The sequence below is a fragment of the Euphorbia lathyris genome, chromosome 1 (assembly GCF_963576675.1).
Source record: "Euphorbia lathyris chromosome 1, ddEupLath1.1, whole genome shotgun sequence".
Taxonomy (NCBI): Eukaryota; Viridiplantae; Streptophyta; class Magnoliopsida; order Malpighiales; family Euphorbiaceae; genus Euphorbia; species Euphorbia lathyris.
This window is the reverse complement of record NC_088910.1, coordinates 92,777,764-92,795,490: the sequence shown is the minus strand read 5'-3', so window position 1 is coordinate 92,795,490 and position 17,727 is coordinate 92,777,764.

Genomic DNA, 17,727 nt, shown 5'->3' with positions numbered 1-17,727 from the left:
CTCGACTATATATGTGGTTATGGATTGATACTTAAGGGGAGAAACTCGAGGATCGATACAATGTTTTAAGTTCATTTGGATTATGTTTTCAGTTATGATTGATTTTGATATAAGGTTTTACGTTTGATTAAATACGAGTTGGTTTGATAAAACACTTATTTGATTACAGTATTTTATAAGGTTTTGAACTCAATAATGGATACAAGATTATATATTTTTATGGTTTTAGTTTACTACTTTGACTATATTATGAACTTACGTTTTGAGTATAGTTTATAAGGTTTTGATTAAATCACTTTATAAACATATATATGTAGCTATGTTAAGTAAAGTTGGTTTTTATAGCTAATAGTTTCTTACTGAGATTTTTATCTCACGTTTTTAAATGTTTTAATGTTTTTAGGTGAGAAAGTACATGATATAGAGAAGGTTACCGACCGTTTAGGCGGGGTTTAGAAGTTGGCTGCTTACTGTGAGAATTATGGTTAGAACTTTGGTAGTTCAATTGTAATATAATGGCGTTGGATAATTTGGAGACTCTTAAGTATTGATTATGATCTTTCTATTTCACGCTCGATGCCGATTGAGGTCGTCTAGGGTCGGGTGTGACAATTAAATTACTTTTGTACCCTTAATTAAAAAAAATCTCAATTCCCTCTTCTAATTTTTCTCACATTTTCTCTCTCTAATTTTTTTTAATCCATTCTCTCTCATAAAATTGATTTTGTCTAACATCATCTCTCTAAAACATCTCTCCTCTCTCTCTTCACCATTTTTTCATATCCAGCACAATTTCAAGAAGAGGGAGAACGAAGATGGAGGTTTGTTCACTGTTTTTATAACTGGAATCATTTCCAAAAAATAGTAGTGAAGGAAAATCAGCAGGTGAAGGAAAATCAACAGTGAGGGAAAATCGCAGTGAGGGAAATCAGCAATGAGGGAAAATCGCAGGTGAGGGAAAATCAGTCGTGAAGGAAAATCGCAGGTTAAGGAAAATCAACAGTGAGGGAAAATCAGTACTCGTAATTCATTTGCAGGTTTGAAGGAAATCGCATCCGAAATCGAAATGAGGAAGGCTTCAACAAGCTCCGATGCGTTTGATTCAACTTCCATGGCTGCCGATTTTTCTTTTTTCCATTTTTTTTCTTCCTTTCTTTTTGTTTTAAAATGAAAATGTATTTATAGGTAATTGATAAATTTTAGAATGCATTTCAAAAAAAAAACAAATTGGAACAAAGCTGATATATTTAAAAGAGTGAGCAGAGGAGATAAGAGAAAAGCAGGAGAGAGAGAGAGGAGAGAGAGATCAGTGGGAAAGAATGGATTTGAAAAAATAAAATTTAGAGAGAGAAAATGTGAAAAAATTAGAAAGATAGAATTATGGAATTTTTTTATTAAGGGTATAAAAGTAATTTAATAATATGTGGGGACCACTTTTAATTTGTAAGGATTGAAAATTGATGAGGTGTCACGTTGACCAAGTGGTTAACAGGTTTGACCGGTCATTTTTACCTGTTGTACACTTTAGCGGGAAGTCACTAGAAGGCTATACACTTTAGTGTGCAAAATTGAAAGTTGCACATCAAAATGTGAAAATGGATAAAGATTGTACACCACGTATGTAATTTACCCTAATTTGTAGCTCAACTTTTGTTAGGATTTGTTAGTTACCCAAATAAAAAGATTGATAATTTATTAGTTGTTTTGTTTTATCATTATGCCAATCAATTAATATATTTCAAGTTTTTTAAATATTTTATGAGTTAACACTTTAATCACTTCATTTATTTTTATATATTGTCATAGCTCAAAAAAAAAAAAGTATATAAGAATTACAAAAGAAAACCATAGTCATATAACTAAAATATTTGTTTTTAGTTTTCAAATTTATTCAAAATATTTTTAATAAAATTTGTGTAGTTGATATATATATATACCAATATTTTTATATTTTAATATATTAATGGTAAAAATAAAATAAAATATATTATTTATTCACTTAAATTTTTTTTGAAGATAAATTCACTTAAATTTTATTCATATTTTATTATTATTTAATATAATATCTTTAAATTAATATTAGATATTATTATGAATTTTTATAAAAAAATTAAAATCTTATTTTTTTTCCGCTTGATCACACATTATATTAAAAATGAAAAGTTATGTTTAGCTTTAATATTGTATATATAACCTTACTAACCTCTTAAAACAACTAAGTTAATTGTATTCTTAACCAACTTACTAACTTTTCTTTATAAAAACATCCACATATTTACTACCTCTCAAGCTGGAGTGTATATCGATAAATTTGAGAAAACTCCAATTCCTTAATAAAAAAAAATACTTTAGGCATCAAAGATTTTGTGAAGATATTAATAAGTTGAAAATGAGTAGAGATTGGTAAAGGTTTCACAACTCCAACTTTTCCTTTACAAAGTGGAAATCAAACTCAATTTGTTTGGTTCTTTCATAGAAAGTCAGATTTTTTTTGGTAATGCGGAAGAATAAGGAATTGTCAAAAAAGAAAGGAATAGAATAAGGATGTGGTATTTGAACTATCCGTAAAATGTATAAAATCCATTGTAATTCACTATTTACCAAGGTTGTAAAAAAGTTAGGCGTTAGCAGGACAGGTAGAGCCTTTAAGGATTAATCAGCGATAAGTTAGAGATTAATCGGGGTTTAATCGAATTTATATTTTTATATCTTTTATTTGTTAATTAACAAATTGTTATGTAAATTCAATTAAAATATGTATTATACTATCTAAAAATAATAATATAAAATTATTTAATACAGAAAAACACATATATTGGTAACATATATCTTTAAAAATATGCAAACATCAACATTTCAAAAATAATATTATTGAAACAACTCAGAACTGAATTATAGTAGCAACATATAAATTCATAATAAAAAAATGTTTTTGTTCATCATCACTTAGGCATCCTAAACAGAGTCCAGACGGTTAAAAATCGCATAAGAACAAAAAAAATGTCAAGAGGGACTAATCAAAGAAAATCGAGGCGTATTCTCAATTTCGAACGCCTAGGCGGCCTTGTTTTTTAACAATGCTATTTACTGAAAACATTGCTCGATATTTAGCCTTTGTGGATGACTTTGATACTATTGGTTGCTTCTTGCTGTCACACCCGACCCTAAACGACCTCAATCGGCATCGGGCGTGAATTAGAAAGATCATAATCAATCCTTAGGAGTCTCCAATTTATCCATATATCATAATAACATATTTATTTATTTATTTTGACCTTCCTCTCCAATATATATTCTAAAATAATTCATATTCCTACTACATTAGTCATTCGAGGACCTCAACATATATTTCCCAACTCCATCATATTACAATTGAAATGCTAAGGTCCTAATAATAATTCTAACAATAAGTAACAACTTCCAATCCTCGCCTAATCGATCGGTAATCTTCTCTATACCTGTACTTTCTCACCTAAAAACATTAAAACATTTAAAAACGTGAGACAAAAATCTCAGTAAGAAACTATCAGCTATAAAAACTTAATTTTACTTAACATAGCTACATATATACATTTGTAAAGGGATTTAATCAAAACCTTATAAAATATACTCAAACTTAAGTTTATAAGATAGTCATCAAAACCTTATAAAATATTCTCAAAACGTAAGTTCATAAAATAAAATTTGTGTATGTGTATCCATCCTCGAATTCCACCCGTGTAGATCATAACATCAATCATAACAATATCGAGATATCTCATTTACATCTCGTTCCTTGCCTAACAATTAGGACTACCAGCCGTGCACTCTGGCCATACCGCCATTAGGTATGGTCTTACAACTTACAACTCCTACCCCGGACAATCCTAGATGGACAAAACCATTTTATCTGTCAAAATATCACAACTCATAAAAATCATATTTGGACTTCAATCCAAAATAATAACAACAATAACCGCAACAGATTTCTCAATCCAAAAACAATTCGTAAGAAATCATCAAATTCATTTTATTCAATATATATATATATATACACATTGAAACCAAAAACATATATTTATATACTTTCAACCAAATGAAACCTTAAATCAACATAATCAAGTAAAATCTGAAAATCACATAGAAGCATAGTCAATAGCTTCATTTGAACCATAATTTCACAATAAAAAGCAAATTCGTGAAAAATCTCAATTTTACAAAATTCCTGCATAACCTTAAAATTTCAATTTCTGAAACTTCTTTGATTAGATATTTATCTACATACATAAACCTCAAAATATAGTTGATAGTTACTTACCTTGGCTACTAATTAAAGAAAACACACTGTCTAAGACGTTTTCCTCCAAACACTACCGAAACTCAAAAACTCTTCGGTTAGGACTTAGATCTATGCATAAGGATGATATGTTTTAAATTTCGAGTGATTTGGACGGTCGAATCTCCGTAAATCAAAGAAACGGTGGAGAAACGGTTTAGAGAAAATCGATGAATTTAAAAATGAATATAAAAAGAAAAGAAAATAAAGTGATAATCTCTGCCTCTTCGTAGATTTAGATTTATATATACCAAATCTGGCGAATATTCGGTTTGGTCCTTCATTTTTATATAATCTTTTAAAAATTATCCTAAACTTTTAATTTACACATAAAACCATCAAATTAACTCCAAATTTTTCTTATAACACCAAATTAATATCACATACCCAATAATTATCGTATATACTAATATCAAGATATAAATTCTAGAAATTTAGACACGAACAAGACACTTGCTCTTCCAGGTTATTAGTGAATCCCCTAAAAATACACAGAACCATGTGATTATCTTCGTATGTCCGAACAAGTAGCCCAATCCGCATCTAAATCAGCTTGTAAGAGTAATTTGGATTGTGTTGTATAAAACAACTCTTTCCCTGTCGTCTTTTAGATAATGCAATATTCTTATAATAGCTTTGTAATGTATGTCAGCTGGTTTAGCCATAAATTAACTTAAAGTGTGAACAACAAAAGTAATGTTTGATCTTGTATTGGTTAAATAAATGAATCTCCTACAGACAATGGAACACCTTCATCCTTTGTCAGTCTAAAAATTGCGTTCATATGTGTTGAGACTCGTTTTTGCCAATAATATTGTATCAGCTAGTAAGTATAAAAGTATATGATAACATTGAGATATTATCCTAAGGATCAAAAAGGATATTCACCTAAAGAACGCCGCGTATTAATCCCCAAAGGAGATCCGGATGGCGGATCTCCACGATCCCACTCAAAGAGATCCGCTGGCGAACCTATATGGCGGATCTCCTCATCTACATGATTCGTCACTGTAACGGCTAAGGCCGACTCGGCCATAAAGGCCATTAATAAGCTATCAATTAGCTAAACCGCCAGTTTAAGGATAACTTGTAACCGCCATTAATGGAGCATTAATGGCGACTTTCTAGTTGCTGAAGGTTACGACTTCCTAGATATATATAGCCTACATCCTTAGGCTATCAAGGTACATTCTCACACCCTTTGTCAATTCAGTTTGTTCCCTTGATCTATCTTACTGACTTTGGCATCGGAGCTTCCCCCCGTCGAACCCAACGACGCCCCCACAGGGACGGAAGCAGATCAGAAATTCTCCGCTAGACATCAGTATACTTTCGTTGTAAAATATCCAGGCCAGTTTTGACCCGTGCAACTTCAAGTCTACGAAAGTAATTCTCCTAGATTTTTTATTTTAAATTCTTCATCCATGGGTTGCTTAACTTTTGAAATCTTAAAAGAGTCTATCCCAATTGGTATAATATCATCTACATAGATAGTATGTAAGTAATTATGCACTTCAGTAAATAAGGAATTATCAACTATAAATGGTTTATAACCATGTAAACCAAGAAAAGTAGACAATCAAGCAAAGGATTGCTCCTTAACTTGTTTTAAACCATAGAGAGATTTCTTTTATTTACAAACCATACATTCTTGTTGTAAAACTAGACCTGTTGTAGGTGTCATATAAACTTCATCAATAAAAAAAGCATGCAAAAAATAATTGGTGACATTAAATAGGGTAAATTACACCCATGGCCACTGAACTTTATCCATTTTTATATTGTGGCCACTGAACTTCAATTCTTCACGGTATGACCATTGAACTTTACACTTTGTTACACTGGTGGCTAGTATCACCGTTGACCAATGTTTTTTTACCTTTGCTCTCTCTCTCATTCACTCCTTCTAAATCCTAAAATACTCATTTAGCCCTTATTCTCCTTCTCCTTCATCAACCTGGATCTTTTCTCTCTCTAACTCTCCTTTTTCTCTCACTGCCTTTAGCAAACTCCATTACCAAATAGATGAGAATTATTGAACTCCGGCAAAATCTCTTCGGTGGACTATGAAAATTTGGTGTAAAAATCTGCCATTGAGTATGAAATTAAACTCCCATTTGAGGACCTTAAACTCCACCGATTTGGCTTCAGTTGAAAACAACCAAGCCATTGCTCATCTCCTATGAAGACCAAAAACATAGAGTGAAGAACGAAAAATTAGCAATGTGATGCGTGCCGTCTAGTGTAGTGTTTTCTACGACAAAATATGTATATACTAAGTGCGTTACGACTATGGATGTGATCTTTCTAAATGCTCTATCTTTACTAGACGTCACTACTTAGGGGCAAGTGTACCCCGTCGTATCAAGTAATAATCCGGTTAAGACCGGGTATCGAATCTACGGGATTTATAACTGCAAGTATTAAACGACTCAGTTTTATACGTTATTTAAGCGGTGAATACTTTGAGATTGATATGGGGACCAACTACAAACTACTCCTAACTACGGGTGAGGCGAATTTATATAATGAAACTCTATGGAATGATACGGATGGCGATAAGTTATAAATATGACAAATAATGACTCCTAATGCATATACGGTTGATGTTTTGCTCTTGCAAAGACGACTACGTGTAGTGTAACCGACCCGTGAAGTACTTAGACTACGTGGTTCCTAGTCAAGGCGTGTCTAATGCTTGGGACTAGAAATTAGGGCCCATAAGTTCCGTGGCTTGTCAATTCCTACGGTTTCCGGAGCGTCACTTCCGGTAAGGCAACACCTATATGAATCCCTAAAGATAGCCCGAATGGCGTCGGAAATCACGTTCTCCTACACAATAATCAATTACGAGTATCAAAACAAGCAACAAACATCAACACATATATAGAAAAAGAGATTATGAATCATAAATTATAAATATGGAGAATGTGAATATGAATTACAACCAAGCCTAGTACATAGGATGAGTACAAGCTAATTAGCAAGTGTAAAGGGAAGAGTCCACCCTCGGAACTAGCTAACCGGACTCAAAGCCGTCTCTTAGGACTTGGAGGTGGAGCTTTCGAGCTTGGTGAATGGAGGAAGGACGGAACTTTGACGGGATGCCGGAATCAACGAACAAGCTCTCAAGATGAAAGAGTCTAGCTACACAAAGCCTAAAACAAAATCTAAAATGACAAGAGTTTGCCTATGTTACCAGGTGTGTCTGAAATGAGTGCTAGTCACTCTTATTTATACACATCAAGCTAGGGGTAAAATTGTAATTCCACAAGGTGTAAGTATGGAGGAGCATGATTTTGTGCAGAATTCCCATAATACGCCTCGCGTAGGGTGTGGAACGCCCCGCGTGTTTGCCCATTCCGTCAGAAATTTCCTGCATGTGGACCAATTCCAGATCTTGTTGTCTCAAACACGCCCCGCGTAGACTGGGATGCGCCTCGCGTGTTTGAGTTTCTGAGATTTTATTGCTTGAATTGGGTCTTTTACGCCGTGCGTAGCTGAAGCACGTCCCGCGTAAATGAGCCTCTGAGCTTTTTGCATTGAAGAACTTCCTTACACGCCCCGCGTGTAAGGTGGTACGTCCCGCGTATGGATAGTTGACACAGGGAGACCATGCAGTCTGACTTTCAGGATTAGGCTAATCATTTCTGACACATGTTCCACGCCTCGCGTATGGTGGTACACGTCTCGTGTATTGGTGACTAGATCCCACGTGGTGCTTGTGGATAAGTCAATTATTTCTGATCCAGTGTTTCACGCCTCGTGTGAGGAGTGATGCGCCCCACGTGTATGGGTGGATTTTTACTTCTTACTCGTACCTGAAATACAATTCTCGAGAGCCGAGTTAGCTTGACGTTTTATTTTCTAATATTAATCAAAAATACGGAAAATTAACAGAAAGTAAGGAATTTATTTTTATTTCGTTATTTTATTAAAACACTCTATTTTTGTAATTAAACTTATTTATTTTTTCTAAAATTGAATCGTAAATCACGCTAAAAGATAGGGGTAAAATACCCCTATCAAACCTCCTCGGACTTTAAAGTTTTACTTGTCCTCAAGTAAAAGAAATCGAAAGACAAGGGATTGAGATTATTAAGAAATAAACCGTCGGTTGGTTTTACCAAGTGCGTGATTTCAAAGTTAAAGTTTTATGCAAAGTTTTCGGTAAGTACCTACGCAAACAATCGAGTGACCAAAACTTGTTTGAAACCTCCATGATCAAAATTAATAGGCAATATTAACGGGGACCGATTACCTTTTGAGAACCCGATAGTACCTCACCAAGGGATTTCACTCTTACGCTCAAATTTTGGTGGGTCGGTGTTTTAGCACTCTTCTTTGCACTTACTCGAGATCACTTTGAGTTTGCATTTTTATCCGGGTTTTCCTCCTATGTTATGGCTAAGGCAATATCAAAAATGAACCTGGAGGGGGGTTGTAATGTGGGTGGCTTTTTAGTGGTTAATTTTTGAAAACTCGAGTTTAAATACCATTTTGATGATTGCACCGTATTTTATTTTGGCCTTGGTGAGTTCATAAGATATAACTCGAAATTGCTCGTGTGGAGCTTGAGAATGCCTTTTGCTCTTTATTGCGTTTTTCTTTTTCTTTTTGTTTTGAGAGCGGCACAAAAACGATTTCGAAAGCTTAAAGTGCTTATTTATCAAGGCCTTGGTTTATTTCGAGTGCAAATCGATTTTGTTGATATTTAAACAAGAGGAAAAAGGGTATTAACAAGAAAAGTCGGTTAGTAGGCTCAAGGGGGTTTCCTAGAGGTTGATGAAAACGAGAAAAATAAATTAAGAAAAGAATTAAACTAAGTGGGCTCGTTTTATCATCTATTGCCGTTTTAACCAAAATAAGTGTACTAAACCCGGTATTAGATGCAAACTCTATGAGTCGAGTAAAGTCAAAGCTCTCGAAAAATTGTGAAAGAAACAGAGTTCTCGTACGAACTCTGATAACAAGGGAGAAACTTATGATCGGAGCTCGTCCCTGTGGGGGGCGTCGTTGGGTTCGACGGGGGAAACTCCGATGCCAAAGTCAGTAGAGAATATGAAGAATAAACTGTATTGACAAAGCTTAGAGAATATAGAAAAGTCTGAGTACCTTGATAGCCTAGAATGGTAGGCTATATATAGTTGAGAAGTTCGTAACCTCTAGGTAACTAGAAAGTCCCCATTAATGCTCATTTAATGGCGGTTACAAGTTACTCTTAACCTGGCGGGTAAGACAGTTAATGATCCATTTAATGATCCTTTATGGCCGAGTCGGCGGCCAGCCGTTACCAAGGTGAATGGAGAGATTCGCCTTAGAGATCCGCCAGCGGATCTCCTAGAGCTAGTCCAGGGAGATCCGCCAGCTGACTTCCTTTGCTACGTGGCATACTTAAAGGCAGATATCTCTTTTGGTCCTCATGATAATATCTCGATGTTATCAGAAGCCCCCCTAAAATGCCTTTAAAGTCCTTTAGGGCTTTTAGACTTCCGCGCGCCGTCATATGCGCCATCATTAATGTGCGCTCTGTTCAACGCCATTTGATGGTTGACACGTGTGGTGGCACACTGTCCTAGGCAAGTTCAAAAGAAACCTTTTTCTCATTCTAATTTCTCTTTCTTCTTCATTTCTTCATCTCTCTCCGTCTTCGAAGCTTTTCCTAGAAGTTTTCCAGAGCTCTTCTTCAAACTTCTACGTTTCCATGTAATTGCCCTTTCCTTTTATCTTGAATGTTTAGAAGTTCATCCTCGTCTTCTGGGTCGACTTCTGAACTTTTTAACTCGTCATCTCCTCCTAAGATTGAAGTAGATTTTAGTTGGACCACTTCATCGTCGGAGGACTCCCAATCTTCTGTAGGTGCGATTAATTCCGGTTTAGCTGAGTTCAATAACTCGGCGCGTAACCATTACCAGACTCGTTCAACCAGAAATCCCTCTTTCTTTTTTCCTGCCTCCGGTGCCGTTCCGGCCGGTGCTCGTAACCGGTTTCTGGGTTCCATGGCCACTTCTTCCCTCCCTGCTAAGAAAAAGAATCCTCGAACGGAGTCCACTCCATCCCGTATGAATGCCGTGGATTTGGCGAATCTGGCGGATCGCTTTCCGTGGATCAAAAATTACGAAACCCAACTTGCTGCTTCTCATCAACGCCCCTCCAATCCGCCTAACGGCTTTTTTACTGTATTCTGTAGTCATGTAGAGAGAGGGTTTCGCCTTCCTCTTCCCAAGATGATGGCGGATATCCTCTCATATTTTGACATTGCCGTCAGTCAGCTACATCCTAATGGCTGGCTCGATATGGCCCTAGACTGCTATCTCGCTTCAAATTTAGGCGTTGTTTATACGAGCCGTATTTTTAGGGCCTTTCATAAACCTTCCAAGAGGAAGTCAGAATCCTATCTTACATTTGTCAAATTTGGTGTCTATTCGCCCTTTTACGACAAAATGTCCAACGTTCATAGCTGGGATGAGAGTTTCTTCTATGTGAAGATAAAGGAGGATGAACCGTTAGGTTTCCCTTCAGTTTGGAATTCTCGTCCGCTACATATGGCGGGTGACATACGGATCTTAACAAGCAGTGATGAAGAGGTGGCGGATCTCATGAAGCAGATCAAGGTGGATGCATGGACTTATGCAGATGCCTTAGCCTTCATGATGAGTGACATTCCATTGATTCACCGAGAAGGGGATCAATTTATTTATTCGAAAATTACTCAGTTTGATCAAGGTACCTTTCCGTTACTTCAAAAGTCTTGATTATCTTGATGTCTTCTTTGGCAGGGGTGTATCTAAGGCCAATCACGCTCTTGCAGAGATGCGCAGGAAGCTTTTGGAAGATGAAGCGCGCAAGAAAAGTCAAGCGGCTAATCCTCAAGCCGATACGGGCAAACGTCCTGCAGAAATAGCTGTTGATCCGCCACTGAAGAAGAGGCGGCCCAACACTATGGGTAGTACCAAGATTATGGCGGACGCGATACGATCCGCCAAACCTGCTGAGAAGATTGTTCAGGTAATCCATCTTTTGATTTCCTCTGTTGCTCATCCGATTCTAAAGTGATGTATGGCTCTTCTCTGTTTGTGCAGATAGCGAAGCCCGATATTGGAGGATACTGGTCCGTCAAATTGGGGGCCCAAGGTTCTTTTAAGAATGAATCCCTTCTGAATGATCTGGATGAGGCCTTGGGTCAGGTGGGAGAGGTACAAAGGAACTACAACCAAATCCCTGGGCCAACTCATGTCCAGAAGGGGAAATCGGAGCTTCTTTCGGTGAGTTCAAAAAGAATGTAGATAATGATAATTCCTTCACCTCTTTTTCGCCCTTGGACTAAATCATTTTGTCTTTTATAGCTGTATGCCCGTCTGCGTACTTTGGAAAATGGACTCCTTCAGAACGTGGCGGACAGGGCAACCATTGAAAGGTTAGAAAAAGAGATAGCGAATGCCCATTCCACCATTGCCTCTGCAAACGCGGATCTTGCTTCCGCCACAGCGGCTTTAGTTCTTCGGGATGAAGAGATTAAAAGTTTAAAGGCAACGATGGCTTCTGATGCCAAAAGCCATGAGGATGCTCTCGGAGAAGCTGAATACACGGTGGGTGTACAGGCGTTTTACTATGGCGAGATGCTTATGGCGTACTTCTCCCTGGCCCATCCCGAAGTTGACTTCACAGATCCTCTACTCGCCGTCCCCGAACCAGAAGACGTGGCGAGGTTCAACAAAATGCCAGATGTCAGGGAATACCTTCGCAATTATGTACGGAAATGGATGAAAGGACCCCCGCAGGAGACCAAACCTTCTACCACAGTTGTGGCGGACAATTCTAAAGAGATGCCGCCCAAGGTAGGTACAGAGCCCATTCTTGATTCTGTCCTTCCACCGGGTCCTACTTCTTCGAAGGATAAGGAGGTATCTCCTGGTGGCGGATCTGTGACTGTGGAGAAGAAGGATCCTTAAGCAAGCATCATAGGCGAAGGAAGCAAAAAAGAGGATGCCCCTATTATTATTTAGTTTTTGTTTAAAGATCTTTTTGTAAAAAATCTTCTAAGTACAATCTGGTTAATCCTTTACGCTGTTATCTATTTATTTTACTCTTACATTTACGTAAAGAAGTACTTTGAACATAAGCATGTTTAGGATTTATGTTTGGAGTAGGTGGCCAGCCATACTCCATGGTATGAACCTTTGTGAAGGTTTGAAGCTATTTTATTCCTTCTTGGAGGAAGTAAAGCTGCCCGGGGGTTCAATTTGCTACCTATCTTTGAGGTGAAATGATCCGCCCGCAGGACTTGTGAATCCCTCTCTGGGAGGGATAAGAGAGTGTAAAGACCTTGCGTCCAAGGATCGTTTTAACTCAATTGGTGATCAGGATCCGCCAAGTGGCGGATCTACATTGAATATGGAGAGCGTTGGATGCCCCCCTTCTTTTTAAGACTGGAATATTGATATTGCAGCAGTAAACTATAAAAAGAACATAGATGATAAGACCAACAATGTTTATTAATGGGAGAAACACCTTATTACAGCAAATAGGTCTTTATAAATGAGCCTCGTTAAAACCTTTAACAAGAAAAACCACATGGGAAAAAGCTTGTTAAAGGAAAAAGAGTGCTCAAGACCATGAACATACTTCATTTTTTAACAAAGTATTTGCGGAGGTTTTGGAGATTCCATGTGCGTGGCAGTGTATTGCCCTCCATATCTTGTATTTTGAATGTGGTCGGTCCAACCTTGTCTACTATCTGGTATGGACCTGTCCAGTTGAGCCCCAACTTGCCCTTGCCTTCTCGAGATTGGACTTTGTCAGTTTTGCGAAGCACAAGATCTCCTATCTTTAGATCTACAAGCTTGGCATTTTATCATGGTAAGCCGCGATCCGTTGTTTGTATGCTGCCATGCATACATAGGATTGGTTCCTGCGATCCTCAACCTGATCCAAACGCTCCCTTAGTCGTTTATTGTTGTCCTCTTCACAATAAAAGGCTACCCGATCACTGGGGACTTGTATCTCAACTGGGATCACGGCCTCCACTCCATGAGAAAGGGCGAATGGTGTTTCCCCAGTAGCCGTTCTTGGGGTGGTACGATAAGCCCATAAAACACTTGTAAGCTGATCTGCCCACTTCTTGTCATGCTCTCCCAACCTCTTCTTTATCCCCTTAACAATTGTCCGATTGGTAACTTCGGTCATTCCATTGGACTGAGGATAATAAACGGAGGCGAATCTGTTCAGGATGCCCAACCCCTCACAAAAAGCCTTGAATTTGCCACAGTTAAACTGTGTTCCGTTGTCAGTGATGATGGTATGTGGAATGCCATATCTTCCCACGATGTTGTCCTTGACAAACTCCACCATCTGTTCTGCTGTAATAGAGGAAATAGCCTCGGCTTCTACCCATTTGGTGAAATGGTCTACTGCCACTATTACGTACCTCTTTTGCCGACGAGTTGGGGGAAATGGGCCAACGATGTCTATTCCCCAGAGGGCGAATGGACGTCCCTCGATGATTGGCTTTTGGATATGTTTGATAGTATGTTACTCATTTGCGTGAATCTGACAATTGTGACAAGATTCTACCAAAATCTGGGCATCTAATTCAGCTGTGGGCCAGTAGAAACCTGCTAACCTGGATTTCTTCAAGATCGTGGTGGAAGCTTCATGTGACCCACAGGATCCCTCGTGTAGCTCCTTGAGGATCTGCTGCCCTTCTTCTGGTAGAATGCATTTCAGCCAAGGATGACTAAAGGATTTTCTGTAAAGACCATCATTCATCAAGGAGAAATAGGCTGATCTCCTAACTATCCTCCGTGCCTCTTCCTTGTCTTCAGGTAATGATCCATTCAGCAGATATTGGCGGATGATCGATCTCCAATCACCCTCCACCGTTGTGAATAGGGACACTTCTTCAGAGGCAAATGCTGGAGCCATTTTTACTTCAAAGGGACAATCCGGGTCCGCCCATTTTTCCTCACAGGAAGCCATTTTGGCCAATTGATCAGCCTCTGTATTGGATTCCCTTGGTATGTGAATCAATTCCCACTTAGTTTCTTTAACTTCAAGGTGATCCAGCAACTTTTTGACTTCTGCTACATATTTGGTCAGAACCTCGTCTTTCACCTGTAATTCTTGATTACTTGGTTGACCATTAGTTTTGAATCGCTATATATCATGATCCGCTCTGGGGTGATCTCTTGAAGTAGACGTAATCCCAGTATCAGAGCTTCGTACTCAGCATCATTATTAGTGGCATGGAAATTTAATTTTGCTGCGTATCGCAATCTTATGTAGTGGGGACCTTTGATCACAACTCCCACACCTGCTCCATCCGCCGAGGAAGCTCCATCAGTGTACATCGACCATTCTTCTAACGGAGGCTTGGGATGAGATATCCCTTCGTCAGTGAATTCATTCACGAAGTCCGCCAGGACCTGACTTTTCAAAGATGATCTGCTTTCATTTCTTACATCAAATTCGCCCAGGCGAATCGCCCATTCCATCAACCTTCCTGAAGTGTCCGGCTTCTGCAATACCTTTCTCATTGGTATATTGGTTCGAACTATTACAGTATGCGCCTGAAAATATGGCCTAAGGTGAACTGCCGTGGTTACAACAGCCAGTGCCATTTTATCCAGCCTTGAATATCTGGTTTTAGCGTCTTTCAAAACTTTACTCACGTAATAAATTGGGAATTGTTGGCCATCTTCTTCTCGTATCATGACTGTGCATACGGCTTTATCCGTGACCGATACGTACATGTAAAGATCCTCCCCTTTTAAAGGTCGGCTCATCATGGGTGGCTCTGTGAGGAACCGCTTGACTCCTTCAAAGGCATTTTGACAATCCCCATTCCACTCGAATGCTTTTTGTTTCTTGATGACTTCGAAAAAAGGCTGACATCTACGAGCTGAGCAAGAGATAAACCTGCCCAAGGCTATGATACGTCCGTTGAGGCGCTGTACTTCTCTGATATTCTGGGGCGCTTGCATTTTTAGGACTGCTTTGACCTTGTCAGGATTTGGGCTGACTCCTTTTTCGCTGATCATGAATCCTAAAAACTTCCCATATATTGCCCCGAAAGTGCATTTCTCTGGATTCAACTTGATGTTGTGGTGCCGAAGTACGCCCAATACCTCCTTTATATCTTCCGCATGCCTTTCTACAATTGTGCTTTTAATGATCATATCGTCTACATAGACAGAATAATTACCGCTCTTATTGTCCGTAAATATCTTGTTCATCATCCTCTGATAGGTAGCACCTGCGTTCTTAAGCCCGAAGGGCATGACTTTAAAACAATAAGTAGCTTGATGCGTCACGAACGAGGTCTTAATTCTATCTGAGGGCTCCATGGGGATTTGATGATAGCTTGACTTCACGTCAGTAAAGGAGTACATTGCGTGACCGGCAGTTCCATCTACAAGCATGTCTATGCATGGCAAAGGATAATTATCCTTGGGGCAAGCTTTATTGAGATCTGTAAAGTCAATGCACATGCGGTAAGATCCGCCAGCTTTCTTGACTAGCACGACGTTCGCCAACCACTGTGTGTAGAGTACCTCCTCAATGGCATCCGCCTTCTGGAGCTTGGCGATCTCTTCCTCTATCACCTTTTGCCTTTCCGGACCATGGTTTCTCCGCTTCTGAGCCACAGGAACTGCATCTTTATCAATGTTGAGCTTATGGGTGATCACATCTGGGCTAATTCCTGGGAGAACTTCGTCTTTCCATGCAAAGACATCTTCAGCTTCATAAAGTACTTTGGTGATTGCATCTCTGATCTTGCCCCGTAGCCCCTTAGCTATTCGTACCTGCTTCTCCTCTGCCATAAAGTACATTTCGGTTTCGCCTAAGGCCATTGTGACACGCTCCTCTTCATCTTCTTCCTTAGATTGAGGGCGAATCATTAAGGATGCCGAATATGTTTCTTGGGCCACCTTTTGACAACCTTTGACCATCACACCTCCCTTGACCGTGGGAATGTAAAGTGTCAAATGGCGAATAGAGATAAGAGCTGCAACTTCGGAGATAAAAGGTCGTCCGAGGATAATGTTATAAGCTAATTGTCCATCCAAGATCGAGAACTCCAAATCTCCTCTCCAAACTTGATCATTATCAACAAGCTCACAATCCAAAGTAACTTGGCCTTTCGTCTGAATGGTATGACCTGTCACTCCTAAAATGTCAACCACCGTCGGCTCCACCTGGACGGGATCAATCCGGAGTCTGGCGAATGCTCCTCGGGTAATGACATTACATGAACTTCCCGTATCAATCATTACCCTCTTCATTTCCCAACCTTCAACCATCATGGTGATGACCAGTGCATCCGCATGGGGTGGAATCTCAGGACCTGCGTCTGAGAAAGGGCGATTTAATGATGTCCTATCAAGGGCGGTCGTCTTCGCCTTTTTCGATGCTGGCTGATAATCAGGTCCTCCTGTTATGACATTGATGGTACCCTTTCCTTTCTTCTTTGGGTCCTCCTTGGATCTATCCTCTTCTTTTCCTTTAGCTTGGATGAACCGATCCAATTTACCTCTTTCAATGAGTCGTTCAATTTCTCGAGCTAACTCCCAGCAAGCATCCGTATCATGGCCATTTTTCCTGTGATACTTACAATAATTTTTAGGATTTTTACCTTTATTGGTGTACTCCCCCCCTTTTGGCTCAGGGTATGAAATGCTCCGCTTGTGCTGGCTGTTCTCAATCCACATAAGAACTTCACTTTTAGAGGCATTGAGAGGTGTGAAGGAGGTGACAAATGTTGATTTATTCCGAGAATCCCTTCGTTTGTTCCGAGAAGAAGAATCCTGACGTTTGTCCTTATCCCGGTCCCGAGGACGAGATTCGCCTCTGTCCTTTTTTGGTGATGATGGCGAACCTCGGCGAATGTCATCCACTTCTATAAAGTCTTTACAACGCTCCATTAACTCTGCCATGCTGGTGGGCTTTTTACGAATGAGATCCTCTTGCAAACTTTTACAAGTAGTGTTTCTCACAAAACACTCCACAGCTACGGAGATATCTACATCAACGATTTGTATACACAATTGGTTGAAAGTGTCCACATAGTCTCGGAGGGGTTCATTCGCCTTCTGCTTTAATTCAAAAAGCTTTCCAGATTTCACCACTGCAGGAATACAACCAGCAAATTTAGCACAAAATTCCCTGCTTAATTGATCAAAGTTGTTTATTGATCCTGGAGGTAGAGATTGGAACCACAAATAAGCTGGACCTCCCAGCGTGGTGACAAACATTTTGCAGAGCACGGGTTCGGTGGCTCTATTGAGCCTGGCCAAGATTCGATACTTTCGAACATGAGCTTCCGGATTATCTTTGCCTGTGTATATTGCAAGATTAGGAATCTTGAAAGCTCTGTCGGTTTCCTCTGCCTCGATCCAGGCTGCAAAAGGCGA